General features: G+C 39.9%; 2 long non-coding RNA genes across 2 annotated transcripts; both read left to right on the forward strand.

The window, feature by feature from the left end:
* Positions 1–8,318: 8,318 nt before the first annotated feature.
* On the forward strand, positions 8,319–10,387 carry LOC114145229 (uncharacterized). The gene is made up of 3 exons (XR_003595641.1): positions 8,319–8,939; positions 9,559–9,861; positions 10,282–10,387. It is a non-coding gene; the product is annotated as an uncharacterized LOC114145229 (long non-coding RNA).
* A 7,182-nt stretch (positions 10,388–17,569) lies between these two features.
* Positions 17,570–18,158, forward strand: LOC114144038 (uncharacterized). The gene is made up of 2 exons (XR_003595385.1): positions 17,570–17,726; positions 18,077–18,158. It is a non-coding gene; the product is annotated as an uncharacterized LOC114144038 (long non-coding RNA).
* Positions 18,159–20,000: the final 1,842 nt, after the last annotated feature.

Raw genomic sequence — 20,000 nt, forward strand, 5'->3', positions numbered from 1 at the left:
CTGGAACATAGTCTAAATCTTGAGTTTCATGAGTTTTGCAATGTTAGAGACCAAAAAAGCGTTTTCTAAGCGAGAGAAGTGGAAAAGTGACAATATGTGAATTTTCAGCACTGCGTTCAATTTTCAGCCTTATTAGCTTTGGAACAGCATAGAAATGCTGAGATGCAGTAGTTCTGGTGGTTTGAAGCTGGAACATAGTCTAAATCTTGAGTTTCATGAGTTTTCAATGTTAGAGACCAAAAAAGCGTTTTCTCGGCGAGAGAAGTGAAAAAGTGACAATATGTGAATTTTCAGCACTGCGTTCAATTTTCAGCCTTATTAGCTTTGGAACAGCATAGAAATGCTGAGATGCAGTAGTTCTGGTGGTTTGAAGCTGGAACATAGTCTAAATCTTGAGTTTCATGAGTTTTCAATGTTAGAGACCAAAAAAGCGTTTTCTCGGCGAGAGAAGTGAAAAAGTGACAATATGTGAATTTTCAGCACTGCGTTCAATTTTCAGCCTTATTAGCTTTGGAACAGCATAGAAATGCTGAGATGCAGTAGTTCTGGGGGTTTGAAGCTGGAACCAACTCTAAATTTTGAGTTTCATGAGTTTTCAATGTTAGAGACCAAAAAAGCGTTTTCTCGGCGAGAGAAGTGAAAAAGTGACAATATGTGAATTTTCAGCACTGCGTTCAATTTTCAGCCTTATTAGCTTTGGAACAGCATAGAAATGCTGAGAAGCAGTCGTTCTGGTGGTTTGAAGCTGGAACAAAGTCTAAATTATGAGTTTCATGAGTTTTCAATGTTAGAGACCAAAAAAGCGTTTTCTCTGCGAGAGAAATGGAAAAGTGACAATATGTGAATTTTCAGAACTGCGTTCAATTTTCAGCCTTATTAGCTTTGGAACAGCATAGAAATGCTGCGATGCAGTAGTTCTGGTGGTTTGAAGCTGGAACCAACTCTAAATTTTGAGTTTCATGAGTTTTGAATGTCAGAGACCAAAAAAGCGTTTCTCTGCGAGAGAAGTGGAAAAGTGACAATATGTGAATTTTCAGCACTGCGTTCAATTTTCAGCCTTATTAGCTTTGGAACAGCATAGAAATGCTGAGATGCAGTAGTTCTGGTGGTTTGAAGCTGGAACATAGTCTCAATCTTGAGTTTCATGAGTTTTGAATGTCAGAGACCAAAAAAGCGTTTTCTCGGCGAGAGAAGTGGAAAAGTGACAATATGTGAATTTTCAGCACTGCGTTCAATTTTCAGCCTTATTAGCTTTGGAACAGCATAGAAATGCTGAGATGCAGTAGTTCTGGTGGTTTGAAGCTGGAACATAGTCTAAATCTTGAGTTTCATGAGTTTTGAATGTCAGAGACCAAAAAAGCGTTTTCTCTGCGAGGGAAGTGGAAAAGTGACAATATGTGAATTTTCAGCTCTGCGTTCAATTTTCAGCCTTATTAGCTTTGGAATAGCATAGAAATGCTGAGAAGCAGTAGTTCTGGTGGTTTGAAGCTGGAACATAGTCTAAATTATGAGTTTCATGAGTTTTCAATGTTAGAGACCAAAAAAGCGTTTTCTCTGCGAGAGAAGTGGAAAAGTGATAATATGTGAATTTTCAGCACTGCGTTCAATTTTCAGCCTTATTAGCTTTGGAACAGCATAGAAATGCTGAGATGCAGTAGTTCTGGTGGTTTGAAGCTGGAACCAAGTCTAAATTTTGAGTTTAATGAGTTTTCAATGTTAGAGACCAAAAAAGCATTATCTCGGCGAGAGAAGTGAAAAAGTGACAAAATGTGAATTTTCAGCACTACACTCAATTTTCAGCCTTATTAGCTTTGGAACAGCATAGAAATGCTGAGATGCAGTAGTTCTGGTGGTTTGAAGCTGGAACCAAGTCTAAATTTTGTGTGTCATGACAGCTGCAGCTTAGAGACAAAGTAAGCTTTATCTCAGCGAAACAAGTGAAAAATGGAGTACCTGTGAATTCACACCTCTACATTCAGTTTTCAACCTTATTAGATGTGGAACAGCACAGAAATGCTCAGAAGTAGCAGTTCTGGTTATTTGAAACTGGAACCAATTAGACAAATACAACTAAGGATAATAAATCATTATTCAAAGAAATATATTGTAGAAAATGGTACTCCACAAGGGAGTATAATAAGTCCTTTATTATTTTCATAATTGATAAGTGATATCTTTAAAAATGTAGATACTGGGATGGGACAAATGCAAGAAGGTGTTAAGTATTATGAGGTGTTTAACTGGAAGTGAATGTGAGGCAGATAGGCTTAAGGCTATATATACTGGATTAATTTGATCACCTTTAGACTATGGACGCATTGTTTATAATTCAGCTTCAGATACAAAAAAAATGAAAGATAGGCGTTAGGGTTATAGTTAAGGAAAATTTCTGGGGAAGGCATAAATGTAGTACCTAAAATGAATGGAAGGCAATTCAAGTATATTATGGGTAATATATTTGAATTGCATGAGTACACACAAACGTGTGTGTGTGTGTGTTCTAACTCTGCAGATCTACATATGTATGCAGCGTGTGTCATATTCCCTCCCCTGAGATGTATGGAAGGTGTCTGGTTCAGTGTTTGAGGATAGTATGCCCCACTTAGCTCTGTATTTATATTAAATTTTAAATCCAATTTAAATACAAAATTACCATATGAAATATTAAGCAAGAGTGTAAATATTTAATGTGAGCCCTTTACCATAGACCTGGTGTTCATTATGATGTAGTGCTGGATTTTAATGGGCAGTGCCCCACCCCATCTCTCACACACACCCCTCCACCAAGAACAATTGTAAGGTTTCTGTGTGTTTGACAGACAACAGGGGACGCTATTGCTCTTTGCTGAATTGTAGGACAAAGAGCTTGGTAACTTAAAAATCATGGCCAGACTGCGATGGAGAAAGCAAAACATGCAGGTTATTCACAATGAATTCTGACCATTTTTATTTTGTGTTACAAGATCTATAAAAACACGTCTCTGTTGACTTGACTTCAGTAGCTGAGGTTTATGAATAAAAAACATAAGAATTAGTGATGATTTACCTTTCAGAAAAACATGTCCACATAAGGTGCATTGATGAAGATTGAAGTCCTATTGTTGTCACTAGGGGTCAGGCAAACACCATTTCATTAAGCTCTTAAGTTCTGGTAAATTACTGTAGAAGAGAACAGAGCCTGACTCTTTTTATTTGTCTCTTTGATTGACTGATGAAACACAGAGTTCTATTGTCTGCTGTCCTGCCACATCACATCGCATAGGGACTTCTGTTTATACCTCTGCTCTCCTTTAAGTACAAATGAGGTACTTACAGGACTCTTTACCATCATTTATGTAATTCCTGTCCAACTCATCATTATGCAAACCTAGCCAGCTGTTTGAAATTTACCCAGAAATAAGAAATACAGATTCAGTTTTAATATAGCAAGGGATGAGGCAAGATGGAGTCAGAGAAAAAGTAGAGACAGCCATGAGTTAAGAAAATTATCCTTATAGAGTTATAGGGAAGAGGCGGAAGGCTAGAAATGCATGAACACACACCCCCTCTGAAGCAAGGCAGGGAGGAACATTAATCACTGGGAGACATCTGTTCATTCTGCCGCTTTACAATTCTGTCAAAGAGCTCAGACACCCCTCTACCCCCCATACACACATGCCCCATCCCCACACCACCTTGTTCATCCACTCAGAAAAAAATCTGTCCTTCTCTTAAGCTTGGACAGACAGAGTGAAATATCAGAGTGAGGCTTTGCCTAGCACCGCCTTCAATTTGATTTCCATTTCTGTAAGACAGAAGAAAATACAGGGACAGGGACAGGATGCTGGCATGGAAATCAGTGCTATTATCTGCAAAATGCTAACTTGCAGGGAGCCACAGATGAGCATGTCATGGAGCAACATGCTGGGCTCATCTATATGACAACACAGGTGTGTGTCACAATGTGGGATTCTGCAGTACCTAACTCTGGATTCAAAGCTTTTGGTAATTCTGAACTAATACCTGGACTGATGAAGAATTATATAATAGCTGTTTCAATGGCTAATTGTATTGAGTTTCTGCCATTGCTCATTGCTATTTGTGTTAGCAAGGAAGGAACAATATGTGCCTAATGTGTGTGAGTATACCTGCAGCCGTTCACAGTCTTGCTTGTTCTTTGTTTTGGTCCTGCTTTGCTCTGCTGCTTTGTGAGAGCTTGACCTTCCACTTCATCTCATTATAAAATTGAACCCTCCCACCAAAAGAACATGGTCAGAATACTGGAAAGAGAGAGTATGGGACTTTTTTGTTTTGTACAATAGCCAACATGCTGATCACAATGTCATTATTGCTCAAAACTAGACATTTATTTATATGCTCACCATGCCTACCCCTGTCATGAGTGTGTTTGATGTGTGGTGCAAGTCAGACAAATGCTGGCTGTTTCTTTATTACTTCTAAGTTAAGTTTTAACATCCCAATGCTAAGCTGGTAGAATATCAATGAATTTTCTAATGGCCTTGGGCCCTTTCACACAATCAAATATTGCACTTTATGTTTAGTGTTCCCCAGATTCGGTTTGATATAAGAACCCAATAAATCTCTCTTATCTGCTGAAAATAGCTGGTACCATTTTCAGTGGGAGCATCAAATCAAAAATCTGAATTCAACTAGTGAGCATAGTGTAATGTTAAAAGCAGAATCAGCCAGAACCCAAAACGCAGCCACAACAAGAGGATGTTTCACCAAAAGTTTTATTACAAAAGTAATTGGTGTAAAAGGGTGTGGTCACACTGGTGGAGTCAGGGATGGGGGATCCACAGAGGTCAGGAGTCCAGCCGGGGGAGGGTAGGGTGAATGGACAAGGGGAGATCTGGGGGGGCTCAGGGGACAAACAGATGACAGGGACAAAATCCACCAACCAGAGGCTGAGTCATGAAACGGTCCGGGGTCATGCACGGGAGGGTCTCAGGCAATGAAAATCCAGAATCCAGAAGGCAGGGTCACAGACAGGCAGGGTTCAGCAACAGGACTTTCAACAGCAGAAGGATTAGGCAAAACTCTGTGGTCAAAAACAGGCAGGATCAGAAACCAGAAAACTCTTTGGAACATGGGACAACAAGGCTTGAAAGCTGTGACAGTGGCAACAGACGATCTCGCACTGAGCTGGTGATGAGCGGCTGTTTAAATAGGGACCAGCTCAGTGCAGGTGAGGGCAATGAGCAATCAGCACAGCCAAGGCAGAGCTAAAGGGCTGGAATCATGACATCACCTCCCCCTCAAGGGGCGGTTCTTGACGCCCCTCTGGGCTGGTCTGGATGCTGGCGATGGAAATTGCGGATGAGGCCCTTATCCAGGATCAGGCGAGAAGGCACCTAGGACCTCTCCTCAGGACCATAGCCCTTCCAGTCGACAAGGTATTGGATGCCACGGCCCCAACGTCGGGAACGCAGCAAGCGTCTCACAGTAAAGGCAGGGGCTCCATCAATGAGTCGGGGGGCGGGGGGGTCTGGAAGGAGGGCAAAACCTGGATGACCTCACAGGTTTGACCTTGGAGACATGGAAGGTGGGGTGTACACGCATAGAAGAAGGCAGCTTGAGACACACCGCTGCTGGGTTAATAACCTTGGCAACAGGAAATGGGCCCACAAAACGGGGTGCCAACTTGCGATTCTCTACCTTAATGGGTAGATCCTTAGTGGATAACCACACCCAAGCCCCAAGATACCCACCAGGTATCTTGGGGCTTGGGATCTGTGGCAATTGGCATTGCAGGCATACAGCAGAGGTTTTGCAGAGAGTCGCTCTGGCCTTTCTCCAGACTCTGAGACAACGATGTGCTGATAAATGGGCAGCAGGAACCTTGGTAGCCCCTTCCTGAACAGAGAGAATAGGTGGCTGATAGCCAAAAACAACATGAAATGGTGACAGACCTGTGGCACTTGATGGTAATCCATTGATGGCGTACTCAACCCAAGGTAAGTTCTGGGACCAGCGACTGGGAGCATCCATGCAAAGGATGCGCAACTTGGACTCAACCTCCTGATTCATCCTCTCTGTCTGGCCACCCGTCTGAGGGTGAAAGCCTGAAGAGAGACTGATGTCAATGCCGAGAAGGGTGCAAAACTCACCCCAAAAACGGGAAATGAATTGCAGTCCTCTATCAGAAATGATGTTGCGGGGGATGCCATGAAGTCTGAACACTTCTCGGGCCATCACTTCAGTGAGATCAGGTGCTGAAGGCAACTTGCGTAGAGGAATGAGGTGGGTCATTTTGGAGAATCTGTCGACCACAGTGAGTAGTACAGTGTTACCTTGAGAGGGAGGTAGGCCAGTGACAAAATCCATAGAGAGGTGGGACCACGGTCGATGTGGAATAGGCAGGGGCCTTAGTAGACCGGTTGGGGGGCATCTGGAGGGCTTTACTCTGGAACACGTGGCGCATGCTGACACAAACTCTCGCGTGTCCTTTCTGAGTGTGGGCCACCAGAATCCTGACTGGACCACGGCTAGAGTCTTGGTTATACCTGGGTGACAGAAAAGTTTAGAGCCATGACAGAACTGAAGGACTTAAGACACCATCTCTTCAGGAACAAACAGAAGACCCTTAGGACACTGAACTGGAGGTGGCTGTTTCTGATGACTCCTCTTGAGCAAGGTCTCAATACTGGTAAGAGCTAGCCTGGTCTTGGAGGGAAGGATGTAGTTGTGGTCAACAGAATCAGAAAGACAGACAGAAGATTGATGAAGTCTAGAAAGGGCATCTGGTTTGACATTCTTGCTGCCAGGTCGATAGGCCAGGGTGAAGTCAAATCTACTAAAGAATAGTGCCCACCTAGCTTGGTGTGGGTTCAGTCTCTTGGCAGACTTTAGGTATTCCAAGTTCTTATGGTCTGTCCACACAGTAAAAGGAGGTATGGACCCCTCCAGCCAGTGCCTCCATTCCTCTAAGGCTAGCTTGATAGCCTGTCTCCCTGTCTCCAACGTCATAGTTACTTTCGGAGGCAGAGAGCCGGCGAGAAAAAAAGGCACAAGGATGTAACCTGGCATCATCTGCAAACCGTTGAGATAGGACTGCACAGACCCCAGTGTCGGAGGCATCAACCTCCACCACAAAAGGGTTAGATGGATCTGGAAAACGCAGAATGGGAGCTGAGGTAAAGAGACGCTTAAGCTTACTGAAGGCTTGTTTAGCCTCTGAAGACCACTTGGACTGAGTCTTAGTAGAAGTGAGTTGATGAAGGGCGGCAGCCACAGAACTAAAATCCTTGATAAAACGGCGATAAAAATTGGCAAACCCAAGAAACCGTTGAAGCTCCTTCAAACTGGATGGTTCTGGCCACTCCAAGATGCGGCCACCTTAGATGGATCCATGTTAATCCTGCCAGGAGCAATGACAAACCCCAGAAAAGATACAGATGACTGATGGAATGCACACTTCTCAGCCTTAACGAATAGTTTATTTTGGAGCAACCTAAGAAGAACCTCACGAACATGCTTGATATGGGTAGGTAGATCCTTCGAAAAAATAAAGATGTCATCAAGGTATACAAAAACAAATCTGTTTAGCATGTCCCTTAAAACATCGTTAACCAATGCCTGGAAAACAGCTGGAGCATTAGTGAGCCCAAAGGGCATGACCAGGTATTCATAATGCCCTTAGATTTCTATTGATTTATTGAATGTGTAAATATTTATCAAACTGAATGGCCATATATAGTTTTTTCTTTTGGTGTTTGTTGCACAAATTCAAATATATGCTGGCTATCAACCAACAATTTAATCAGTGAATTTGTGTTTTTTCTCAAATACTCCCTCTCACCGAGACTTACTTACACTTTTGCCGTAAAGCAAACAGGTACTGAGTTTGAAGTGTGGATCAGATGCCTTCAGCCATCTGCTAAAGCTAGACTCCGGCCTTCCTCACTGTAAAATAAAACATTAGACTTAGAAAAAAGTTCAAGCGAACATCACTTAATTATCATCAATGTGTTGTTTGTACTCATCTTAAGCAAGTGGCAGGAACGTTTGGCTAAAAAAAGCTTTATAAGTTAATCTATTTAAGTTGAGTCCATGCAAGAACTAAAATAAAATAAAAAGTGAACTATTTGAAAGTAGTGAGGATTTTGGGTGGTAAAAGTTTAACATTTTAACATACTATGCAATTTCTGCTCAAGCAAACCAAAAGGTTTTGAACAGAACAACTATGTCAAATAATGAGACCATGTATCTTTAATCTATGCAGCAAATATATTGCTGCTGCTGAAGGTAGAAAATAAAAGAAGTTTTGCGGAAAATAACATTTTGGATGAGTTCAAGAATATTGTTTGCAAAAATCACACAGTGTAACTACACTTGTCTTTTATATGTTGCAGTAATTGAATCTTTTGATTCAATTGGTTGCATAAATTAAAGTAAGTAAATATGACCTATTTTCCTGCTCCACATACTTAGCTAGCAATTTGCCAGTTAGCTTCCCAGTCTGAACTTCTGGGCAATGTCTTGATTCAGTCAAATTTTCTATCTTGTATCTCCTGAACTCCAATATTCTACTACATCCACTCTGAATGTTTTGCTTGCTGGTCTTCAGCATGCTCTGAATGCAGTATCTGGTTTCTCTTACTTTAACCCGCCCAACTTGAATGTGATTCCCTTTTGATTCCCTCCCAGTGAGGCGGTGCTTCACAAAGCAAACTGTTTGTCAAACTGTTGATCTGTGGCTGTTTTAGAAGATGAGGAGACATGGTGACTGAGTTTTAGACAGTACTAGCCAGCTCATGCAGCTTGTTTTTACTAGATGGCAGTCCTAAAAGTACATATCTTTAAAATATGAATAAATACGTACAATTCCATAATTATTCGATCCAGCGGTTATAGAAGTTTTGTAATAATGCAATTCAGGGATTTTACATTTTCTGGACTAAAGGAGGATTTCAGTTCAACACCTGTGGTTTCTTAATGTAAGTGTTTCTGCTAGTGGACAAGAAACAGGGTTAAAAGAGGACTTAGAAAGCAAAATACAAAGATGATAGTTGTATTTTCCGAGAGCAAGGCTGTGACTAGTTATCAGGACAGAATGAGACCTGTAAAACTGTGGGGCCCATATGACCAAGGAGGGAACCAGTCATCTGCTCCAACAATTTATTAGCTTTTAGGAAATATTTTTGGACACAACCATCTGCAGGAGCAAGATGAAGCAAGAACATCACAACATCAGATGTATTTTTTCATCCTTATATCAGTGATTTAAAACTATTTTTAATTTTGTGTCATCTTAAAGATGGAAAGAGTCAATTATTTTTTCACCCATTGAAAAGTGTAATGTGTTTATTATGAGTAGGATTAACCAAGCTGAAGGAAAACAAAGAAAAAGGAGAAATAAATATTCATTGATACAGAACTGAATCAGCAAATATGAACTCATGAAACTATTGAAACCTTCAAGAATTTTATGTTGTGTAAGATATTTAAGAAAATAATATTGAATCTGCGCTCATGAATTTCTTTATTTGGTTGTTATCTCTAAAATACGTTTACTTTTTTATGTTGAATACCAGACATCTCATCTCTTTCCTACAGTTTTTCACTTAGTTCCACTACTGCTGTGGATCTTGTAGTTAATGTTTAAAGCCAGCACGGAGTCTGAAGCGATGGAGGACATTTACGTCAATATGGAACCTGTTGGACAAACTGCATCTAATCACACAGGTAAGAACGAAGTTACAGAGAAATCTAGTATGTATTTAATTCAATTTTGCTAAGGTTGAGGTTTTTGTTAAGGTTCGAGCATCTCCAAAGAGAGGCTCTGCCTCCATGCGGCTGTATCTTTGGGAATCCTGAATGTTTTACTTTTGGCTGAACTCATCGCCCTCAGTGTACACAGTGAGTCTTGTTCTAGTCATCTTAAAGATGACTAAAAGAAGTAAAAAGTAAAAAGAGTAAATTTTATGTTTCTGTTATCAAAAAAATGTCATTGGTCCCCTTCTGAAATCAAACTGACCAAATAGCAAGGGTTTAAAAAGAATAAAGCTTAGTGACTCAAAGTTTTGCAGAGGTGAAACATTACACTATGTTACATGAGTTTGATTCATTTTCAGCAATGGTTGCATTTGCAACCATTTAGGCTAGCGTGTCTTTAATATCTTCTCTTTTTCAAACTATTTACCCAACAATTCATTGTTCAGTGTTACCTCAGTTTAAATTCTACAGGTATAACCAAAATCATGAAACTATTTTATAAGTCTTAAGTGAAAACACAATGCCACTTCTTTTTGCAAACATGTTTGTTAATTTTTTTTCCAGCTCATGACATGACAGCAGATTTTTCTGATATCAGCAACATTCCGACCGAGCAGAACAGCAACAGCAAGTTTCCCTCCATGAACGCTAACTTCACTGAAATGGCTCCATGAGCTGAAGACACTTTAAGGTTTGTCAAAACTTTAAAAAATTTGGATCTCGTTAAAAATTGAATTCTACTCTGAATTGTAGAGTATAACTAATAACTGTCGTTTTTGGTCTAAATGAATATAATGTAAATGAACAACTTTTATTTTATTTTATTAAGTGCTCTATCATTTGCGTGTGCTGAAAAACAACAATGTAAAACAAACTAAGCTTTGATTTTTTTTCTCCTTAAAGGGAAATTGTGTCCTACACAATGGACAAACATCAGTTGTTCCTGTTCATCCAGGGGCTGCAGAAGAAGAGAAGAGCAGATCCACTAGTGATGGATGATTAGGATCTGTGTTCACTGTGATATTATTCACCAACAATAATGTAGCTTACGGTGTTACATAAAACCCTAAAGGTAAAATGTAACTTCCAACTGTTGTGACTTTTAAAGCAACAATTTTACTGGTTGTACTCTGTGTTTTTGTTCCTTGTTAAAATTCTGACATGATAAACAAATGTTGGAGGATGGTTTTGTGCAGAGGATCGGTTTAGCATGGTGCGCTCTGATTGTGTCTTAATGTGACTTTTACTACGAGACTTTTTGGAGTTCCAGTTGTGTCCGGTAATAGCGGATTAAGTTCTATCTTGGTAAAATTGTATTTCCAATTATTTACTATCATTTGTAATAAAGTGATGCCAACACAATGGACTCAACAGTGAGGAGTTTGTTCTAGTCATCTTAAAGATGGAAAGAGTCAATGTTGTGCTGATTCTGAGTAACTGAATGATTAACTGAATGACTTTTTATTCATTTCAGAGTTCAATCAGCGAAGTTATTCATTTTGTGGTGATCCTAGTCTATGAAAGGAAGAAACAAAGAAAGAAAGCAGCAAATGTACAATCTGGTTCCACTGGCTTCCCCTGAAAATATGGATAAATTCAGTCATTGTAGGGTTAAAGTAATTTGAAGAAGGAGAAGCGTATAAACAAGTCAAGTCAATGACGAGCCAATGACATGATGCAATCTGCATTTTTTAACTCGGATAACTTAACTTTTTGTTTGTTTACTGACTTTCATACATTTAAATTGCTGCGTTGTTTGATAAGTAGAATGGAAATTACTTTTTTGTAAATGGTTTTGAGATTACCTATTGTAAATTAGCGTTTTATAAATCAACTGAATTGAATTAAGAAATTTGACCATCGGATTGGACTGAAGAGAAATGATGAGCAATGTTTTATGGGTGGATGAAAGCAAAGATTGGTATTTTTTTTAACATCAAAATTCATCTTTGAGGCAAACAGAAACTCCAGCTTATTGTAGTTTACTAGGACTAACAACCCCCAGACAAATTTGGAAGGAAAAAAAAATTCAGCAAAGTGGGTGGTGCTTTGAGGAACAATGAGACACAGCCTAGTGTTGGGATAGACGGTGAGGGGTTTTTCATCTCAAAAAATGAAAGAAAATTACACATTATATGCTTTCCATGTATGCCATCCTTTCACCTGCATGCAGAGTTATAGTGAGTAGTTTCCATTAAGACATTATTCCAGGCTCGTGCAGAGGAGGGGAGAGGGGTGAGGGGGTGAGGGGGGCTTGAGCCCCTGCCCTTTTTATCCTTGATGCCCCTAGTGCCCTTTTTGAGTTTGTTTTTTTTTCCAAAAAAATTATATTTTTATTTTTAGTCTGTATGTCAGACGGTCTGTTTGTGCCCCTCAGCAATAATATTTAGCTAAATATAATAATTTATTAAGAATAAACTAGTCTGGCTGCCCTCAGTCTAATAATGACTGTCAGAGTCTCCATGTTGTTCAGACACTGGGTCCATTGCTAGGAGGTCCTTTAACTATCAAATTGTGGGCAAGAATATTTTTTCATACACTGGTTTGTGAATAAAAACGTAGGTCTGGTGTTAGAAAAACTGTTTCTACCATATTTTCCGCACTATAAGACGCACCAAAAAATCTTCAATTTTCTCAAAAGCCGACAGTGCGCCTTATAATCCGGTACCCCTTATATATGGACCAATATTGAGCCACAACAGGTCTCGCAATTACGGTAAGCAGCCGCCGACTTCATTTTCCCCCATCGAAGAAGAAACGGGGAAAGCAGCCGCCAACTTCATTTTCCCCGTAGAAGCATGCACCAACATGCGTGGTGCATGCTGGGATATGTGACTGCGCGAAGCCTGCCGTTTCATTTCCATTTGTGTGTTTGTGTAAAGACCCCAAAATGGCTCCTATTAAGAGACACGCTTACGAAGCAAAGTTTAAACTCAAGGCGATCAGTCACGCATTAGAACACAGCAATAGAGCAGCAGCGAGAGAATTTAACATTAAGGAATCAATGGTGCGGAAGTGGAGGAAGTAACAGCTGTTAATTCATTTTGGGAGTGAACGTAGTTGTCAGAAGGCTGGTTTGTAATCTATTAATAAAGTTTGACTGACCTATCTGACTGTTTTGTTGACATTCCCTTTAGCACAGCTCCATCTAATGAATGCATAACGTAACCCCAGCCTCTACTAGCGTCTATTCTATGCGCCTTATAATGTGGTGCGCCTTATAGTGCGGAAAATACGGTATTTATATTTTTATAATTGTCCTTGCAATAGCGGGACAAAACCCGCCTCGCCCATAAACAGAAATGCTTCGGCTGCAGAGAAAATTTCTGACTTTAACTTCATCATTCTGCAAAATGCCTGGTTCACTACAGGCAGCTTGAGTCGGTCCACCAACAGATATAAAGAATATCTGTCTTTATATCAGACATCCTGGTATAAGACACGGTACCGACTGTCACCGCGAGTCGCAACGCAGATCAAAGCCCCAGTACCACCAGGTAGCACCTGCTGACTGTTCACTCTGCTTCTCCTTAACGTTTCTACCAGGCGGTTTAAAGCCGCTGCTGACGGGATCTGGGCTGGAGGTTCGTGGTTGTAAATAGAAGTTATTGCAGAACCTCAAGTCTTAAAGGAAGATTCGGCCCAGAGCATTTAGAGTTCACAAAATAAACATCAGAGAAAATATTGTAGCAATAATTAGAACCGCAGCAAAAAGCCAAACATGCCACAATGAAATGAATCAAAATGTCCCCAAAGCATCGGGGGACTGACAGGGGCCACCAAGGGATTCCAGGTAGACTCCAGTTAGATTCCAGAGATGCGCATCGCAGCAGCTGTTCCTCCAGGGCCGGCCCAAGGTAAAATGGGGCCTTAGACAGAACCCCCCTCCCTCCGGAACCCGTCCTACCAAGAACCTCAGCATCACTAACATGTTTAAATGTAGATAAGATGAAGTCTGTGAGAGGGAGACCAGGTTTATTGGCAGAGTTTAAAATCAATCACTGATTATTGGTTAATTGCTGTGATGTATTTATGAACAAACCCAATTCAAACACAAAGATTACACCATATTGTAGCCACAGTACCACAACAATCAAACTATCAAGATGATTCTTTGTCTTGATATCTCAGTCTTGATATCTCAGTCTTATAATTCTAGGTCTCAGAGGTGCTAGTATCAAACTATTATATAGAGCTAACCCCTTTTGAGTTTTTTGATCTATAAATCAGTCTGCAGCCAAGTTGTTCTAGAGGTTAAATAGATATTATTAGGGCTTAATTTGTAAAATGGCAGCAATTTTGCTTATTTCATAGCTTTATAACCAGAGACCTTCTCTTCTCTGGTCTGTGTAACAGCTACAGTCTCAGATCAGCTCAGCCCTCCATGACTGTCAGCAGCAGAAACAAACTTTATACCTGTTGGGGAAAATATAGACTATATTTGCTTTGCATTTCCCCGCAAGATGGCAATGACATAGTAGCATCCAATTAGATTCTTGATTAATATGGGTTGTTGCTATGTTGTTGTACTGAGTTTTTGTTCAATGTGCCCCTTTTTTAAATTTGAGCCCCTGCCCCTCCATAGTTCTCTGCACGACCCTGCCTTGTATTAATTATTACTCGAAAGTCCTTGCCATACCAGTTTATGCCTTTGTATTTAGGTTTGTTTCTTAGTTTTTTCTTGCATTTTGTTCTTTGAATATTTCCATTTAGTTTCTTTTGATTAGTATTATCCTTTCTTGGTTTATTGTTATGCCCCTTTTAGTTTCTCTCCTGTTATTAGTCTGCTTCCCTTTTCTATTGACGCTCACCAGTAATCTTTACTCATTACTGAGCCATTCATCTGGCTGCACCGCCTAACTATCATTTGTTTCACCTGATCTGCCACAGATTTTTCACTGTTCAGCTCCGGATTCTTTGTTTTCATATTCTGATTCTCAGTTCTTTGCTCCATGTCCTGATTTTCTTGTTTCTGACTTTTGCACAACATGCGCATCTTTTTCTTCTTTTTTTTTATCCCCTATGGTGCTGAGATGTCAGGGATTCTTGGGGGCCAGAGTACAATCTAAGAAACTTCAGAAAAAATAAAACGTTAAGTAATGCAGCCGGTTGAACCATGGAGGCTAGTGAAAGGAACATTGGGAACCCACATGAACCCCATCCGGGGGCCCAGGAGCACAAGGGGCTACAGGAACACCAGGAGGCGACCTGGAGGGGCTCCTGTGTGGGAAGTTTCTTCCAGAAATGGGCCCAGTATCGCTCAGGTTAGTTTCTAGAGAAAGGGGATCATCACTCATCTCAGTAAATGGCTTCTGGTTGGAGTGCGGCGACTTCAAATTCTGGACGTTAGATCCTAAGACGTTAGGAGGATGTAACAGAGTTTGTCCATCATATTGCTTGATACGTATAACATATTTGCTTGAAAGTTTAACAAATGTCCTGAATGTCACATTGACTTTTAAGTAAAGAATCTATGAACTGGAATAATTTTTAATGGCTGGTAACTTATAGACTTATAGTTTAACTTATAGACACAATCTATACAAGTTTCTCATCAGAGAAGCTTATTATGTTAACTTTACTACTCAAAGTGACCCCTGTCCTCGGGTGATTCTGGTCAAATTCTCTAATTTTATGTCCTATTAAAGAAACTGAAAAATCATTTGCATTTTATAAAATGAATTTGGTGTCTTGTAAAGTAAACACCGTACCTGTCTTGTCACGCAAGTTCTCTGTCTGATACAGCTTTGCTGTCAATCATACACAATTCCACACAAAGTGAATGAATCAAACTCATTTGATTTATAGTACTTTATTGATTTTATACAATATAAAAGCAGGTAGAATTCAGAGGTTACACGCTTGACAAATTATTAGCAGTATGTTTCCTGATTACATTTCACTCAAGACTGTTTTAAAAAAACTTACATTTGTATGAAAGTCGTCATGGCTGCCAATGAAGAGATTAGAAGAAGAGCTCATGTCCATTAAAGCAAGATTTGTCTTTCTGTCGAAGAGCAGCAAGAAGATTTGGGCCTATTTTGAATGTCTCTTTTGCATAATAATGTCCAGATGCATATATGTCCTCAATGTGTCTGTTGTTCTTGTTGTATTTCACCAGAACTCTGTCCTTGTTACTGTCAGGATCTCTGGGGTTGTAGTCCTTCCTCACGTTGTAAGGCAGGTCCTCAGCATGAGGAGAGTTGAGGTTCCCGATGGTATAATATCCAAACTGCTTTGTGTCATGAATTACTGGTAACAGAGGATGTGTCCCATGATTCTTAAACTCATGAAATCCAAATTCTCTTTCAATGGGATTACACAAAGCCCTCATGTTGTTGTCCAGGCAGTTTTGGACATACCACACCAGAAGCCTGAGACCGTGGCGGGGCGGGGGTTGACCAAAGCCACTGTCCTGCAGCTCTTGCTTTGAATTGAGAGTTTTCAGAGTTGATGCAAGAGCCAGGGACAACAGGAGTGTGTAAGAAAACAAGGGACAACTCTCTTTGCCGCGTGCCATCTGAAAAGAGAACCAGAAATAATATTGTGATACAAAATACAGATACGGTTTTCCAAACCATATCTGTATATACTCTATATATATGGGCCGTATCTGCCCAATATATGTTCCATAACCACTCACCTCTCGTCAGAAGACCAAAAATGTCAGAATGGATTCAAAATGTGACAGCAGAGGAGCCTTCTTGTTCTTTGTTTAACTTCTCTCTGGATATCTTTTAAGAGTAGTGAACCAGCTGTTCCAGCTGAACCAGCAAGGAAAAGGAGCTTTTTGACTTCCTCTTTGTTATATAAAAGAAAGTAATTTGGTGGCTGCAGATCTGTTGTGGTAAAGTTTCATTTGCATTTGGACAAGCTTCAGCAGATTCACTGCAGGTGCCCATAACTATAGATACACTCACTGGCCACTTTATCAGGTACACCTGGGTTGGACCCCCTTTTGCCTTCAGAACTGAATTAATCTTTTGTGGCATAGATTCATCAAGATGCTGGAAACATTCCTCAGAGTCAGGTCCATGATAGCATCACACAATTGCTGCATATTTGTCAGCTACACATCCATGAGGCTAGTCTTCCACTACATCCCAAAGGTTCTCTATTGTATTGACATCTGGTGACTGTTGAGGCCATTCGAGTTCAGTGATTCAGTAATTGTTGTGTTCAAGAAACCAGTCTGAGATGATTCCCGTGATATTTTCTCAACCTATATAAAAAGAACCACAGACGTTACTGAGTTTTCAACCAAATTTTTGCAAGAATTTAGAAGGCACAGAGGATCAGCTCCTACAAGCTGATCACCTTGCGTTCTGCCATCCTGCTGCAGAGAGAAGAGAGAAGCAGCGGTGGGCGACAGGGAGGGTTAATTACTAACAGTCGGACCTCCCTCTGCAATAAAAAAAAGGGGCTAAGGACAATTTAACGGCAATAAAACATCGTACTGAACTGAGAGACCAATATAATAAGAGAAGGCAAGGTTCTAGCTTGAGCCCAGCGGCGGATGTGAAAGCGGAATCTGTTACAATTGTTGCTAAGGGGGGAAACCCGGAAGGAATAGGTGGTGGAAGATACTTTGTAACAAAGCCAGGCTGAGAACGGTCACCAAGGTAAAAACCTAAACATATAGTGACACATAACTGGAGATTCAGCAGGGGGCAAAGACCAGAGTGAAGTTGCAGTTGTGCTGGTTTGTGCAGTACAAATTTTTATTTGTGCTGCTTTGGCTTTGAAGATATTAATGAAAGTTTAAAGGTCAACCAGGCCCCCCACTTTTATAAAATCAAACAAAATAGGTGTCAATCAACTCAGCTACATTTGTGCAGCAAAAAGTTTCATTTGTGTTTCTATTGTAACCACTACTTAATTTAATTAGCAATAAATTCAGTAGGAAAGTTACTTTTGTTCTAGGGTCACACAGGAGGATGATAAGCATATAAGTTTCAACAACTCAAGTTTATTTTTCTTTCCCCACACACACAAAAAAAATAATCCAGGTAACACTAATTACCTTAATAAAATTAAGGTATAAAACTTAAATTGTCCACCCTTATAAAAAAATATCAGATTAATATTCAGAAAATTGAGGGTAGGTTTTCTAAACTGTAGCTTTAAAGCTAATTTCAACAAAGAAATTACATATTCCATTTAGTCCTTCAAAATAACAGTTCAGTCAGTCAATTCAGTCAATGTGCACATAAATCGTCAGTTTTGAAAATGTTCATGAACAAATAGTTTGTGGAATAAAAAAAATAAAGGATTGGGGGCCCCCTTTTTGTTCAATAAGCTTATCTGTTGTCTAAGCAAAATATCTACTCCAGAAGCACCAGTCCTTCCGTCTTTCAAGGCTTCAGACCGAGTCACAAAGATGGCGGCGGGACCCTCCTGCTTCTGGAACTCCACTGGCTCGTTCAGATATCGGTCGTACAAAAAAAACCAACCTGCATGCAGAGCGTTAACAGATCTTGCAGGTATACAGCCAAATTAGCGTTTAAAATAAACCAAAAACACTCAGTAATGAAGAACTTACTTAATAGACATCACTTTATCATGATCAGTCTCATTTCACAGAGCTATGCTACTTACAGAGTGACACTTTATACTCTGGTTGTTCTTTTTTGCCAGTTTGAAAGAACTGAGCAACCTTAGCTCCAGCTAGGTAGCCATTCTGCGCAAGTAAGCATCTGAAAATAAAACAACAGACTCACCGGAGTCTACATTATCCAGTTCAAGATAAACAGATTTCTTTCATATCACAGCGGCATTTATGCGTAGTAGGTTCTCTACTTCTGCTGAAATGTGGTTAGTCTGCATAGTTTGCCATTTCTTTTTTCTTCTTCCCTCTTCTTTACTCTTCCTCTCCTACCGACACAAGAGAAATGTGGGTCGAGTGCCCTCTACAGGACATTCTAAGAACTGTAGCACTATTTGATGTTTATAATGTAGCAGTACTTAATGCACTGAAGGACTAAATAGCTTCTGACATCAGAAAACTAAATTCGTCCGCTGGAGCTGTCGTCAGAAATCAATAAAACAATACAAGAGAGTAACTGTTTTCAATACTATGTATTTTTTTAAAGAAAAAAATTAAATAAACAATACAAAACACAAAACATACATGGAAACCAAAATACAATAAATATATACACAATACTGCAGTTGATGTTCTAATGTGCACAGAGTCCTTCACTTTTCCCCGCTTGGTCAACACAGTGTCTGACCGACACACATTTAAAAGTCCATAGTTTGTTTATCCAGAAACTTTAAGGGAAAATGTCCAAGCGCAATTCAGCTCTGATGGAAAGGGTGAATAATGGGTAGTGTGTCTGTGTAATGAGAAGGAGGGGAAAGTTCATGGACCATCAAACTCCTACCAGACCAGTATGGAGTGAAATTTGGTTCTCCTGGCTCCAGCCAGATCTTAGAATCTCGCCATCCTTTAACCCCAAAAAGGGGAAATCACCTGGCCTGTATTAAAATAAACAGGACCAGTCAATTACCAGCCTGCTAGTTAACTAGACTTGTTTCAGTTGTACACATAAATAAATGCAATTATACATAAATAAATGCAATTATATCTACAATCAATTATTTAAGACAAATATATTTAACATTTATCACATCATCTTAAACACATATATTGCATTTAAAAGTTAGATTGTGTGTTTGATGATCACACAATTTGGCTATCACCATCAATATGTCAAACAAACAAAACATTCATGTTCACTACTCACCAATTCCTTTTAAAGATCAGTGCATGGCAGCTTCATGGCTCCAAGCTCACTGGATATTCAGATCTACATGGTTTATATTGTGAGTTTTTTAAACAAAGTGCATACAAACAAAGAAAGAACCAATTGTTTGACAGCACAAACCTGCAGCTCTTTTGTCTCCAGCTCTCCCTCTCACAGCTGATTGGGAAAGCTGGAGCAGGCCTGAAAAACCTACTTCAGGTGCAGTGATTGGCTGATTGCACTGTGTGACTGACTGTCACTCTAACCAATGAAGTAGCAAAGGTGGGACTAAGGCAGTTTTTACCCTGGGTTACATAACAAAACAAACACATCAAAGATACAGACAGATCAGCATAGTTTATGGGGGTTACACTATCATTCTAAAGATATTAAGAAAAATGTTCTCTAGGGGTCAGCAGAGGTCAACCACTCCCCTGACCTTATCAGACCATAAAGCAATTGTTTTAACTTTAAATTCATCACCAAACAAACCAACTCAGAGATATCCAGCCTATTGGAAACTTAATAATTCTT

This window comes from Xiphophorus couchianus, chromosome 5 (genome assembly GCF_001444195.1).
Source record: "Xiphophorus couchianus chromosome 5, X_couchianus-1.0, whole genome shotgun sequence".
In the NCBI taxonomy this organism is placed as follows: domain Eukaryota; kingdom Metazoa; phylum Chordata; class Actinopteri; order Cyprinodontiformes; family Poeciliidae; genus Xiphophorus; species Xiphophorus couchianus.